A 13,114-nucleotide genomic window follows, 5' to 3' on the forward strand; every position below is an offset into this window, starting at 1 on the left:
GTACTTAACTGCTCTCTTGGATTTTTCCATTCATATACGCTGCTTGGTATTGCACCTCTGCACCAGTTTCTCTGTTCTTTCTTCCCCTCAACATCTGGTAAGCTTGTTTCTTCAAAACCCAAGCCAAATCTCTCCCTCCTTGTAGACTTCTCTATCTTTGACAATAATCATTCAACTCCATCTCACTGTGGTTCCGGTCTTTTTCATTGATGGCTATTCTGCAAATAGTTATGATTTTGGTGTGCTTGTGAGATGAGGTGAGCTTGGGGTCTTTCTATTCTGTCATCTTAGCTAATCTCTCCATCTCTCACTTATTTCTTCTGCCAAGTGACTAAAAAATGAGTGGTTCAAATGCTGATTCCACAATACTATAAAAAAATATAAAAAGTACCTTATGTAAAATTAAGAATATAAAAATTTCATTTCTGGAGAACTAAGAAAAAATCATTTGACAGAGGACTCATCTGATTAGATATTAAAATGGATTTTAAAAGTCACAGTAATAAAGAATTTTAATGCCAGAAGATGAAGAGTTAAAACATACCAACAGTACAGTGAAAAGAGTTCAAAAGTAGATCCAAATATTTAAATATATTAATATTACAAAATGGTATATCAAAGCAATGGAAAAAAATAATGCTGTGACAAATAAGTGGATGTGAGATAAAAAATAAAGCTCAACTTCAACCTCAATGCTTGATCAGACTCATTTATTTATTTCTTTTTTCAATACTAAGTTCTCACAGATACTGAGTTAGGTGCTGGCATCAACACTTACAGGCAAAATTCCTCCTTGCTGAGCTTACATGTTAGTAAAAAGATACACAAAAAGTGAGTAAACAAATACATACATATAAGTCCTAACTATAAGATAGTACAAGTTCTGTGAAAGACAGTCAAGAATGATTTCTCCAAGGAAATGACAGGAGCCACCAGCCATGATCAAAACAAACAAAAAAAGCAAACCAAAAAACCGAAGAAAACTTTGGGGATAAGAATGTTCTAGGTAAAAGAAAGAGCAAGTTTTATAAAGGTGAGGTGAGGTGAGAAATGGCTTGGCAGATATATAAAGAACAGTAAGCCAAACTCCTCACTATAGCCTCAGTGCCAATGAAGAACCTGATGCAAGGTACTGACTTCTCAATGCACATTTTTTTTTTTTTAGGTCTACCCTGGCTGCTGAGTAGAAAATGAACTCTAAGAGAAAAAAGCAGAAGCAGGAAAAACAAATCAGCAAACTATAGCAGTATTCCAGTCAAGAAATAATAGTTTGTACTTAAGGGGAGGCAGTGAAGAGAAATGGGCAAGATTTAAAATATACTTCAGAGGAAGAAAACTCAGGAATTGTTGACATACTTAAAATGAGAAATAAGTGAAAAGGAAGAATCAATAAAAGGAGCTAGTTTTTTGGTCAGAGCAACTTCACAGACAGACAGTGGAATCATTTGCTCAGAAGGCAAGAATAGGCTTAGAAGAAAAAAACAAACCTAAAGCTAAGTGGTTTTTTTTTATTTTTATTTCAATACTTTATTTATTTGGCTGTGCCCGGTCTCAGCTGTGGCACTCAGGATCTTTGATCTTCACTATGGCATTCAGGATCCTTTTTACTTTCTGCATGCAGGATCTAGTTCCCTGACCAGGGATTGAACCCAGACCCCCTGCACTGGGAGCACAGATTCTTAGCTATTGGATCACCAGAGAAGTTCCTAAAGTTCAGTTTTGAACATGCTAAAATTTGGAATGGCTAACTTTTATTCAACATAGTATTGGAAATCCTTATCACAGCAACCAGAAAATGAAAAGAAATCAAAATTGGAAAGGAAGAAGTAAAACTGTCACTGTTAGCATATGACATGATACTATACGTATAAAATTGTACAAATACCACCAAAAAACTACTAAAGCTTATCAATGAATTCAGTAAAGCTGCAGAATACAAAATTAATATACAGGAATCTGTTAAGTTTCCATACATGAACAATTAACTATCAGAAAGAGAAATTTTTTAAAAATCCCATTTACCATCAAAGCAAAAAGAATAAAATATCTAGGAAAAATATCTAGGAATAAATCTAAGGAAATAAAAGATCTGTACTTGGTACAGTGTACATTATAAGACTAATGAAAGAAACTAAAAATGATAAACAGATGGAAAGATACTCCATGTTCAGTGAATGGAAGAATTAATATTGTTAAAATAACTATTCTACCTGAGAAAATCTACAGAGTCAATGCAATCCCTATCAAAATACCAATAGTATTTTTCACAGAACTAGAATAAAGAATTTGAAAACTTGTATGGAAACACAAAAGACACTGAAGAGACAAAGCAATCTTGAGAAGAGAAGACAGATGGAGGTATCAGGTTTCCTGACTTTACTACAAAGCTACAATAATGAAAACAGTACAATACTAGCATAAAAGTAGACACACAGACAAATGCAATAGAATAGAATACAACCCGCCCCCCCATGGTAATTAATCTGTTACAAAGGAGGCAAGAATATGTAATGGAGAAAGGGAGTCTCTTCAACAAATGGAGTAAAATAATGAAATTAGATTATTTTCTTATACTATATACAAAAGTAAACTCAAAGTGGACTAAAAAACTAAACGTAAGATGGAAAACCATAAAACTACCACAAGAAAACATAAGAGCACTCTCTGACATAATTCATAGTAATGTTTTTTTAAATATTTCCTTTCCTATAGCAATATTTCCTTTTCTAAAGCAAAGGAAACAAAAACAAAAACTTAAAAACGATGTCTTACTAAACTAAAAGCTTTTGCACAACAAAGACAACCACCAATAAAGTGAAAAGACAACCTACACTGGGAAAAAATATTTGCAAACAATGCAAATAACAAGATATTACTCTCCAAAATATACAAACAAAACAAAACAAAAAAGACAAAATGTACAAACAGCTCATACAGCTCAGTATTAAAATACCAATACTAATTTAAAAATGGGTGGAAGCCCTGATAAGACATTTTTTCAAATAACACATACAGATGACCAACAGGCACATGAAAAGATGTTCAACATTGCTAATCAGAAATGGAAATCAAAATCACAATGAGATATCATCTTATACCTGTCACAATGGCTATTATCAAAAAGACCATAAATAACAAATACTGGCAAGGATACTGAGAAAAGGGAACCCTTACCTACTGTTGGTGGGAATGTCAATTGGCACAAGTATGGAGAGTCCTCAAAAGACTAAAAATAGAACAACCACATGATCCAGCAATTCCACTCCTGGGTATATATTCAAAGAAAATGAAAACACTAATTTAAAAAGATACATCTCAACGTTCATAGTAGCATTATTTACAATTGCCAAAATATGACAGCAACCTAAGAGAACATCAACAGATGAGTGGATTAAAAAACATGTGGTTTGTGTGTATGTGTATAAAATATATACAACAGAATACTACTGAGCCATAAAAAAGAATAAATTTCACCATGTGCAACAACACAGATGGACCTGAAGGGTATTATGCTTAGTGAAATAAGTCACACAGAGAAAGACAAATACTGTGTGATATCACTTATATGTGGAATCTAAAAAATAAAACAAATGAATAAAACAAACAAAAGCAGACTCACAGATATAGAAAACAAACTAATATTTACCAGTGGAGACAGGGAAGTAGGGAGAGGCAATCATAGGGGTAGGGGATTAAATAGATGCCAACTACTAGGTATAAAATAAATAAGCTGCAAGGATATACTGTACAACATAGGAAATATAGCTTATATTTTATAGTAGCTTTAAATGAATATAACATATAAAAATTTTCAATCAGTATGTTGTACACCTGAAACTAATATTATAAATCAATTTATACCTCAATAAGAAAAAAATGGTAAAACTTCATACAAACAGAAAAAAAAAGCCCTGAGACATCCAAATACAAGAAACTAGTGATGGTATTAACCTATTTTAGTAGGGGACCAGGCAAATGAAGAGGAGATATTTTTACTGTAATACTTCTCCTACCATTTAATTTTTTGCCACCAAGATGTATATATTATTTTTTAAATTAATAAACTACTGACAAAACAAACACTACTGAATTGTTAAGCAAAGTCAGTGTACATCAGTTATACTATTTCCTTTAGATTATCACAGTAGTTACACTTTATATGCACAGTTTTTAATAATTTATACTGCAAACACATACTGTCAATCTCACCACAAGTGTCTAAATGCTCCCTCCACCCTGAAATCTCTTATGATCCTATTCTCTCAGTTTCTCTTCCAGGTAGAAAGGCTTCTTTCTCTCAATCTCTACAGCTCTAGATCCTAAGCAGCAAGCATTGTGATTAAGCACCTGGGCTCTGGAGCTAAATAGATTCAAATCCAGGTTCTGCCACTAATTAGTTTGGGTAAACTAATTTTCCTGTGTCTCATTTCTTCATTTGTAAAATACATTATGTAAATCATTAATTACTTCAAGAGTTGTGGGGATTAATAATTTAATATAGATAAAGCCTTTCAAACAGAGTGGCATTACTGGCATAATGCAGCCAAGGCAGTTTGCTCTACTCCTTGTTGTAAACTGGCAAATTAATCACACGTATTGTTTAAAAGTATAGCTATACAGTAATGAAAACATTAGGAACTAACTTGTGTGACTGAAAACATTTAAAAATAGTTTTAATATATATTCTTATTACAAATTTCACAAATTCATCATGCCATCACTGATGGCTTCAGCCTATTTCTTAATAAGTTATGCTAATTTTTAGTGAAAAGCAGTCTGCATTTTTTTGTTGGTAGCCAAACAAAGCATACGGAGAAGGCGATGGCACCCCACTCCAGTACTCTTGCCTGGAAAATCCCATGGACGGAGGAGCCTGGTAGGCTGCAGTCCATGGGGTCGCTATGAGTCGGACACGACTGAGCAACTTCACTTTCACTTTTCCCTTTTCCCTTTCATGCACTGGAGAAGGAAATGGCAACCCACTCCAGTGTTCTTGCCTGGAGAATCCCAGGGACGGGGGAGCCTGGTGGGCTGCCGTCTATGGGGTCGCACAGAGTCGGACATGACTGAAGCGACTTAGCTTCAGCAGACAAAGCACAATATGGCTAATCCACATGATGAAAAAATAACCTTAGAAGAAAAAACTACAGAGTCAAACAAAACAAAGCAAAACAAAACCATTGCTAAATGAAAAGGTCCTACTGTTGCTATCCTATAATCTGACATGCAACAATATATACACATAACAATCAAATAACAAAATAAAATCTAGTAAGTGATAAGCAGAATATATGGCAAAATACATAAACTACATATGGTAAATTAAAATTTTGTACTAACATTTTGTGTGTGAGTAAATGATACATATACAGATGAGATAAAGAAGACTAACAAGTGATATCTGATGGGATAGGTGATTTTGTATTTATTTTTTAAACAATTTTCCATGTGTTTCCAGTCTTCTTCAAAGAGCATACAGAGTGCTTAGCAAAGTATTATAATCAGCATATAGAAAGAATGGATAAATGTTAACTATTTGTAAAAAAGGATTTACATGCTAATTTGGTGGTGGTCTGCTGCAGAGTTGGAGGCACTGAGTGTAGCAGTGGGTGCATGGGACCTTTTGAAGGAGGTCACCATTATCTTTATTTCCTTTACCATAGTTTGAAGTAAAGTGAAGTCGCTCAGTCGAGTCCAACTTTTTGCCAACCCATGGACTGTAGCCGACCAGGCTTCTCCATCCATGGAATTTTCCACGCAAGAGTACTGGAGTGGGTTGCCATTTCTTTCTCCAGGGGATCTTCCTGACCCAGGTATCAAACCCGGGTCTCCTGCATTGCAGGCAGATGCTTTACCTTCTGAGCCACTTTGGAAGGGGCTGAGCCACCAGAGAACCCCACACCATAGTTTGGCCCCAGGTAAATAATAGCCCCACCCATCCACAGAAAATTGAATTAAAGATTTACTGAGCCTGGCCCCGCCCATCAGAACAAGACCAGATTCCCCCTTAGTCAGTTTTTCCCATCAGGAAGCTTCCATAACCTCTTATCCTTCTCCATCAGAGGGCAGGCAGACTGAAAAATCACAATCACAGAAAACTAACCAATTTGATCACATGGACCACAGTTTTGTCTAACTCAATGAAACTATGAGCCATATTGTGTAGGGCCACCCAAGACGGACAGGTCATGGTGGTGAGTTCCGACAAAACGTGGTCCATTGGAGAAGGGCAAACCATTTCAGTAGTCTTGCCTTGAGAACCCCATGAACAGTATGAAAAGGCAAAAAGAGAGTTCACTGAAAGATGAACTCCCCAGGTCAGTAGGTGCCCAATATGCTACTGGAGATGAGTGGAGAAATAACTCCAGAAAGAATGAAGAGACAGAGCCAAAGCAAAAACACCATCCAGTTGAGGATATGACTGGTGATGGAAGTAAAGTCTGATGCTATAAAGAGCAATATTGCATAGGAACCTGAAATGTTAGGTCCATAGATTAAGGCAAACTGGAAGTGGTCAAACAGAAGCTGGCAAGAGTGAACATCAACATTTTAGGAATCAGCGAACTAAAATGAACTGAAATGGGTGAATTTAACTCAGATGACCATTATATCTACTACTGTGGGCAAGAATCCCTGAGAAGAAATGGAGTAGCCATCACAGTCAACAAAAGAGTCCAAAATGCAGGACTTGGATGCAATCTCAAAAATGACAGAACGATCTCTGTTTGTTTCCAAGGCAAATATCACAGTAATCCGAGTCTATGCCCCGACCAGTAATGTTGAAGAAGCTGAAGTTGAACGGTTCTATGAAGACCTACAAGACCTTTTAGAACTAACACCCCAAAAAGATGTCCTTTTCATTATAGGGGACTGGAATGCAAAAGTAGGAAGCCAAGAAATACCTGGAGTAACAGGCAAATTTGGCCTTGGAGTACAAAACGAAGCAGGTCAAAGGCTAACAGAGTTTTGCCAAGAGAATGCACTAGTCATAGCAAACACCCTCTTCCAACAATGCAAGAGAAGACGCTATACATGGACATCACCAGATAGTCAGTATCAAAATCAGATTAATTATATTCTTTGCAGCCAAAGATGGAGGAGCTCTATACGGTCAACAAAAACAAGACCATGAGCTGATTGTAGATCAGATCATCAACTCCTTATTGCCACATTCAGACTTAAATTGAAGAAAGTAAGGAAAACCACTAGACCATTCAGGTATGACCTAAATCAAATCCCTTACAATTATACAGTGGAAGTGACAAATAGATTCAAGGGCTTAGATCTGATAGAGTGCCTGAAGAACTATGGACGGAGGTTTGTGACATTGTACAGGAGGTAAGGATCAAGACCATCCCCAAGAAAAAGAAGTGCAAAAAGGCAAAATGGTTGTCTGAGGAGGCCTTACAAATAGCTGTGAAAAGAAGAGAAGCTAAAGGCAAAGGAGAAAAGAAAACATATATCCATCTGAATGCAGAGTTCAAAGAATAGCAAGAAGAGATAAGAAAGCCTTCCTCGGTGATCAATTCAAAGAAATAGAGGAAAACAATAGAATGGGAAAGACTAGAGATCTCTTCAAGAAAATTAGAGATACTAAGGGAACATTTCATGTAAAGATGGGCTCAATAAAGGACAGAAATGATATGGACCTACCAGAAGCAGAAGATATTAAGAGGAGGTGGCAAGAAAACACAGAACTATACAAAAAAGATCTTCATGACCCAGATAATCAAGATAGTGTGATCACTCACCTACAGCCAGATATCCTGGAATGCGAAGTCAAGTGGGTCTTAGGAAGCATCACTACGAACAAAGCCAGTGGAGGTGATGGAATTCCAGTTGAGCTATTTCAAATCCTAAAAGATGATTCTGTGAAAGTGCTGCATTCAATATGCCGGCAAATTTGGAAAACTCAGCAGTGGCCATAGGACTGGAAAAGGTCAGTTTTCATTCCAATCCCAAACAAAGGCAATACCAAACAACGTTCGAACTGTCGCACAATTACACTCATCTCACAAGCTAACAAAGTAATGCTCAAAATTCTCCAAGCCAGGCTTCAAAGGTACGTGAACGGTGAACTTCCAGATGTTCAAGCTGGATTTTGAAAAGGCAGACGAACCAGAGATCAAACTGCCAACATTTGCTGGATCATGGAAAAGCAAGAGAGTTTCAGAAGAACATCTACTTCTGCTTTATTGACTACACCAAAGCCTTTGATTGTGTGGATCACAACTAACTGTGGAAAATTGTGAAAGAGATGGGAATACCAGACCATCTGACCTGCCTGCTGAGAAATCTGTATGTAGGTCAGGAAGCAACAATTAGAACTGGACATGGAACAACAGACTGGTTCCAAATCAGGGAAGGAGTATGTCAAGGCTGTATATTGTCACTCTGCTTACTTAACTTACATGCGGAATACATCATGTGAAATGCCAGGCTGGATGAAGCACAAGCTGGAATCAAGATTTCCGAGAGAAATATCAATAACCTCAGATATGCAGATGACACCACCCTTATGGCAGAAAGCGAAGAAGAACTAAGAGCCTGTTAATAAAAGTGAAAGAAGAGAGTGAAAAAGTTGGCTTAAAACTCAACATTCAGAAAACTAAGATCATGCATCTGGTCCCATCACTTCATGGCAAACAGATGGGGAAACAATGGAAACAGTGACAAACTTTATTTTGGGGGGTTCCAAAATCACTATAGATGGTGACTGCAGCCATGAAATCAAAAGACACTTGCTCCTTGAAAAAAAAGTTATGACCAACTTAGACAGCATATTAAAAAGCAGAGACATTACTTTGCCAACAAAGATCCATCTATTCAAAGCTAAGGTTTTTCCAATAGTCACGTATGGATGTGAGAGTTGGACTATAAAGAAAGAAGCACGCCGAAGAACTCATGCTTTTGAATTGTGGTGTTGGATTCACTTGAGAGTCCGTTGGAGTGCAAGGACATCCAACCAGTCCATCCTAAAGGAAATCAGTCCTGAATATTATTGAAGGACTGATGGTAAGCTGAAACTCCAATACTTTGGCTACCTAATGCCAAGAACTGATTCATTGGAAAAGACCCTGATGCTGGGAAAGATTGAAAGTGGGAGAAGGGGACAACAGAGGATGAGATGGTTGGACAGCATCACTGACTCAATGGACATGAGTCTGAGTAAACTCCGGGACTTGGTCATAGACAGGAAGGCCTGGCATGCTGCAGTCCATGGGACTGCAAAGAGTCGGATATGACTGAGTGATTGAAATGAACTGAAAAAATTAAAAATAGATCTCAGTTATCCTATCATTTACACACTTGCCAAGGACGACCCAGAGGGATGGTATGGGGAGGGAGGAGGGAGGAGGGTTCAGGATGGGAAAAAAAAAAAAAAAAAAAAAAAAAAATAAAAAAAAAAAAGATAAAATAAAATAGCAACACACTGGTGACACTGGGTGACCAGGGGACCTGTTGTAAACAGCAACTTAATAAAATAAAACCCTGGTGACAAAAAAAAAAAAAACTTTAGAAATAACAGTTAATTTCAATTTCACTACCAACCAAATTCCCTACCATGGAATTAGTAAGTAGAGGAACTTACTAATGTACAGGCAGTTGTATCATTATCAGGGATTCAGATAAACCGGAGGGTATTAATGGTTCTCATACTTGTTCAGTGCTCTTTGGCTCACCATGAAATAATGTCTTATTTAACATAATTAATTTTTTTCTAAAAACCTTTTATTTAGCTTGTTTAATGTTTAAGATTATGTTCTAATAAGTACCTATGAGTTACAAATATAGGTTTGGGTCTATAAAAATTAAGCTAACAAATTAAGCATAACTAGCTGATATTGTCGGAGAAGGCGATGGCACCCCACTCCAGTACTCTTGCCTGGAGAATCCTAGGGACGGGGAGCCTGGTGGGCTGCCATCTATGGGGTCGCACAGAGTTGGACACTACTGAAGCGACTTAGCAGCAGTAGCAGTAGCAGCTGATATTGTACTTGCAATGTAATAATTATATTTGTCCTATTTATTTATTTTTTTTGGTTACTGGTAAACAAAGTTGTAGAAAACAACCTGGAAGATATAGTAATTTAAATAGGCAAAATTCTGTATTTAATATAGTTTTTTTCCCCTGAGAACTGGAAGATTGAAATTATCCACTTATAGAAACAAAACTAAGTCCAACTTAAAGTATTTAGATATTTAAACATGGCACATTATCCAAGTTATTTAGCAAAAGAAAATATTGTCTCTTCTTTCTAGCATTATTCTAAGATTTTTGCTTAATAAAAAATCCTTTTATGTAATGTAAACGGATACATTTCTATTTAATCCTTCACCAAATCTGCTAAAAGAAGCAAAGTCAAATGCAAAATTAAAATCTATTAACTAAGCTTAAAATTAAGGGATGGGAAAACATCAAACTGATGTTAGTTTTCTCTTCTAATTCATCCCATCTATATGTCTCTTGTAATTCTCTAGCTTAAAAGCTTTTAACTTAATAACTCACTAACAAGGAATATCAAACTCTCTATTAGCACAGCATATTAGACCCTTTAAGATCTGGCTCCATAATCTGGCCCTTCCAGTCACAGCTGTCATTACTTCTCTATATATAACTAGCACTCTAGCCAAACTAAACTACTGACCATTCCCTAACTACATACAGTGACTTTGCTGCCTCTGAACTTTTGAGAATGCTATTCTTGTTGCCTGGAATGACCTCCACATCAACTTAGTTTATTAGCTTCTGTCTTTCCATTTTCATCTTGAACCCCTCTACACTGCCGATCAAATAATAAGCATTGTAAATATATTTTGATTATAAGGAACATTACCCATCTTTCTACATTAACCATACACTACCTTCTATTATGCTTTTATTTATTGTATCCATCCTTTAAGAGAGGATATGGTATCTGAATTCAACTTAATTAATATATGCTGAGTTTCTCTGCCCTTGAAGAACTGGTTTCTAGAAATACAAAAGCATCAGAAAATCTTAAACTTGGAGGCGGGGGGCAAACAGATAGCTTCAATATCATGATATTCAAAAACTTCAATACAAATCATATGAATACAAAAAGTGGGTTAAGAACAGAGGAATATACCTAGCTGAAACAAAGGCAGAAGAAATTGTGCAATTCTCCTTAGGAGATAACAATTTTGCTGAATATTTTTTAAAAAGCAGCAATTCTGACTCGATATAACTATTTATTTGATTTTGATAAGCTCATTTATTTCATTAACTGAAGAATTACCAAACAATTAATATCACAATACAGACAGACCCATAACTACCATTGAATTTTTAAGTGCTATAACCAAATGCAAAGCGAAGAATCATGGAATGCAGTGAAAAAAACAATTATGTATCAGACTTCATAGAAGAGGTAAAATCGGAGCTGAGCCTCAGATAATAATTAGGCTTTCAGTAGACATAGAAGAAAGAGAAGTAGAAAAGAAGACACTCCTGATGTTTTGAAATTGCTCTGAATTTGATGAAGTTAATGGCAACAACTGGAAATTGAATTCCAGAAAAAGTCAATGTCTAGTTCAACACAAGTGTCGGTGGCAAAACCAGAATCAAACTCAGTTTACTCCCAAAGTTAAGATATCTTCAGTGCAGTAAGTCATATATTAACTCTTTCAGAGTTCTGGAATACCAAGGGGGCTATTTCTAAAACATTTTTCCTCTTAATTTAATGCAGAGCAAAACTACTACTTAATAAACAAGTCTCTCTAAACACCAAAGAGTATAAACACAGGCATAATGTAACACTAACTTCAGGTACTATTCAAATTCTGTTATTTCTGTTAAAAGCCTAATTCTTCCTTCATTTAATTGGAATTTTCTCTACTTTAACCAAACATCATCATAACTTATTGAATGTTTGTTAATTCTGTGTCTTAAAATTACAGTTTTTAACTTATTTTGGGTCTGTGCTCCTCTGCTGACCTAATAAAAAGTTTTGTACCCTCTTCCTAGATAAAATGTAGGCACCAGTCCACACTACCACACACACTTTTGCATACAATATGGGGTAGGGATGGTTTAGAACTCTAATTTTTAAATATTATAAAGGCTTGGAACTCAAACTGAACTATAGAAGAAAAATACAAAATTAAAAAACAAAAGACTATGAGGTCAACTATTACATTACTTTGCCTGATACAGTGCAGAGCAAAGCTATGAGAGCTAATCTAGATCTCTTTTCACTGCTCCCCAAAATCAAGTAAGAAACATAAAGACTACATTATCCACAGCTGATTTATGATGTACGATCATACAAATAGGTTTAAATGCATAAAAGTGACAGGAATAGAATCTTGGATCTTTAATTTCAGGCTTTTAAAAATTCTGGTACTATTTAATACATTAGCCCCATGTAACAGGAATTACTCAGAGTATTTTAATTCTAAATTAGAGACTGCTCTGTGTAATATTCTATGATAAACATGTGACTTTCAATGTCTCTCCATTCTTTTTCAAAGGAACAGAAATGCAAACACCTAGGATCATGTGTCCCCACCCCTTCCCCAACACTATCCCTCATTTGTTACCATTTCTTCAAGCTGTATGTATTTCACAGGAACACATGACTACATGAAATCTGCTTCTTAATTCTCTCCTACCTTCCCTTCATTCTGCCTAAAGGTTGACAAGTGTAAAAACAGTAATTAAAAAAAAATACCTCAATGAAAGAAATTTTAAATTCTGAGGTGAAATCAATCATGAAACACTGTTACTATATCCTGAAGTATCAGTCCTGGAACTTTATTTTGCATAAAAATCATTTAGGAGTTTATAAAAAATGGAGCTTCCTTATCCCCACCCTGAGATATTGGGTTAACATATTTAAGTATGCTATTCTGGGGCCAAGGTCTCTGCCTTTAACACAATTCAAATGCTGGTTATTTAGGAAACACTCTGAGAGGCACAGCCCCAAAACCTTTTAAAATGACCGGTACAACTTATAGCTACCTACTACTTAATTTTTAACCAACATTTATAGAAGTCAATAGCAACAAGCCAAGCAGAAAAAGTCCCTGCCTGCATAGAGTTTATACTCTAGTGAGACAGGAGAAAAAAGATATATAATTAAATCATATT

At 35.9% G+C, this 13,114-nt stretch overlaps 1 protein-coding gene across 4 annotated transcripts in view; it reads right to left on the reverse strand.

The window, feature by feature from the left end:
- BRD10 (bromodomain containing 10) overlaps nucleotides 1-13,114 on the reverse strand; it is a 111,054-nt gene that overhangs the window by 84,620 nt on the left and 13,320 nt on the right. Inside the window, exon 1 of one of the 4 annotated variants that reach the window (XM_070375861.1) lies at nucleotides 3,175-3,239. The exons of the other annotated variants lie outside the window; for them this stretch is intronic. The gene's annotated coding sequence lies outside the window, so the exon portion shown is untranslated. Of the gene's footprint in view, nucleotides 1-3,174; nucleotides 3,240-13,114 lie in introns of those variants that run through there. 4 annotated transcript variants of the gene reach the window in all.

The sequence above is a fragment of the Bos mutus genome, chromosome 8, assembly GCF_027580195.1.
Source record: "Bos mutus isolate GX-2022 chromosome 8, NWIPB_WYAK_1.1, whole genome shotgun sequence".
Lineage (NCBI taxonomy): Eukaryota > Metazoa > Chordata > Mammalia > Artiodactyla > Bovidae > Bos > Bos mutus.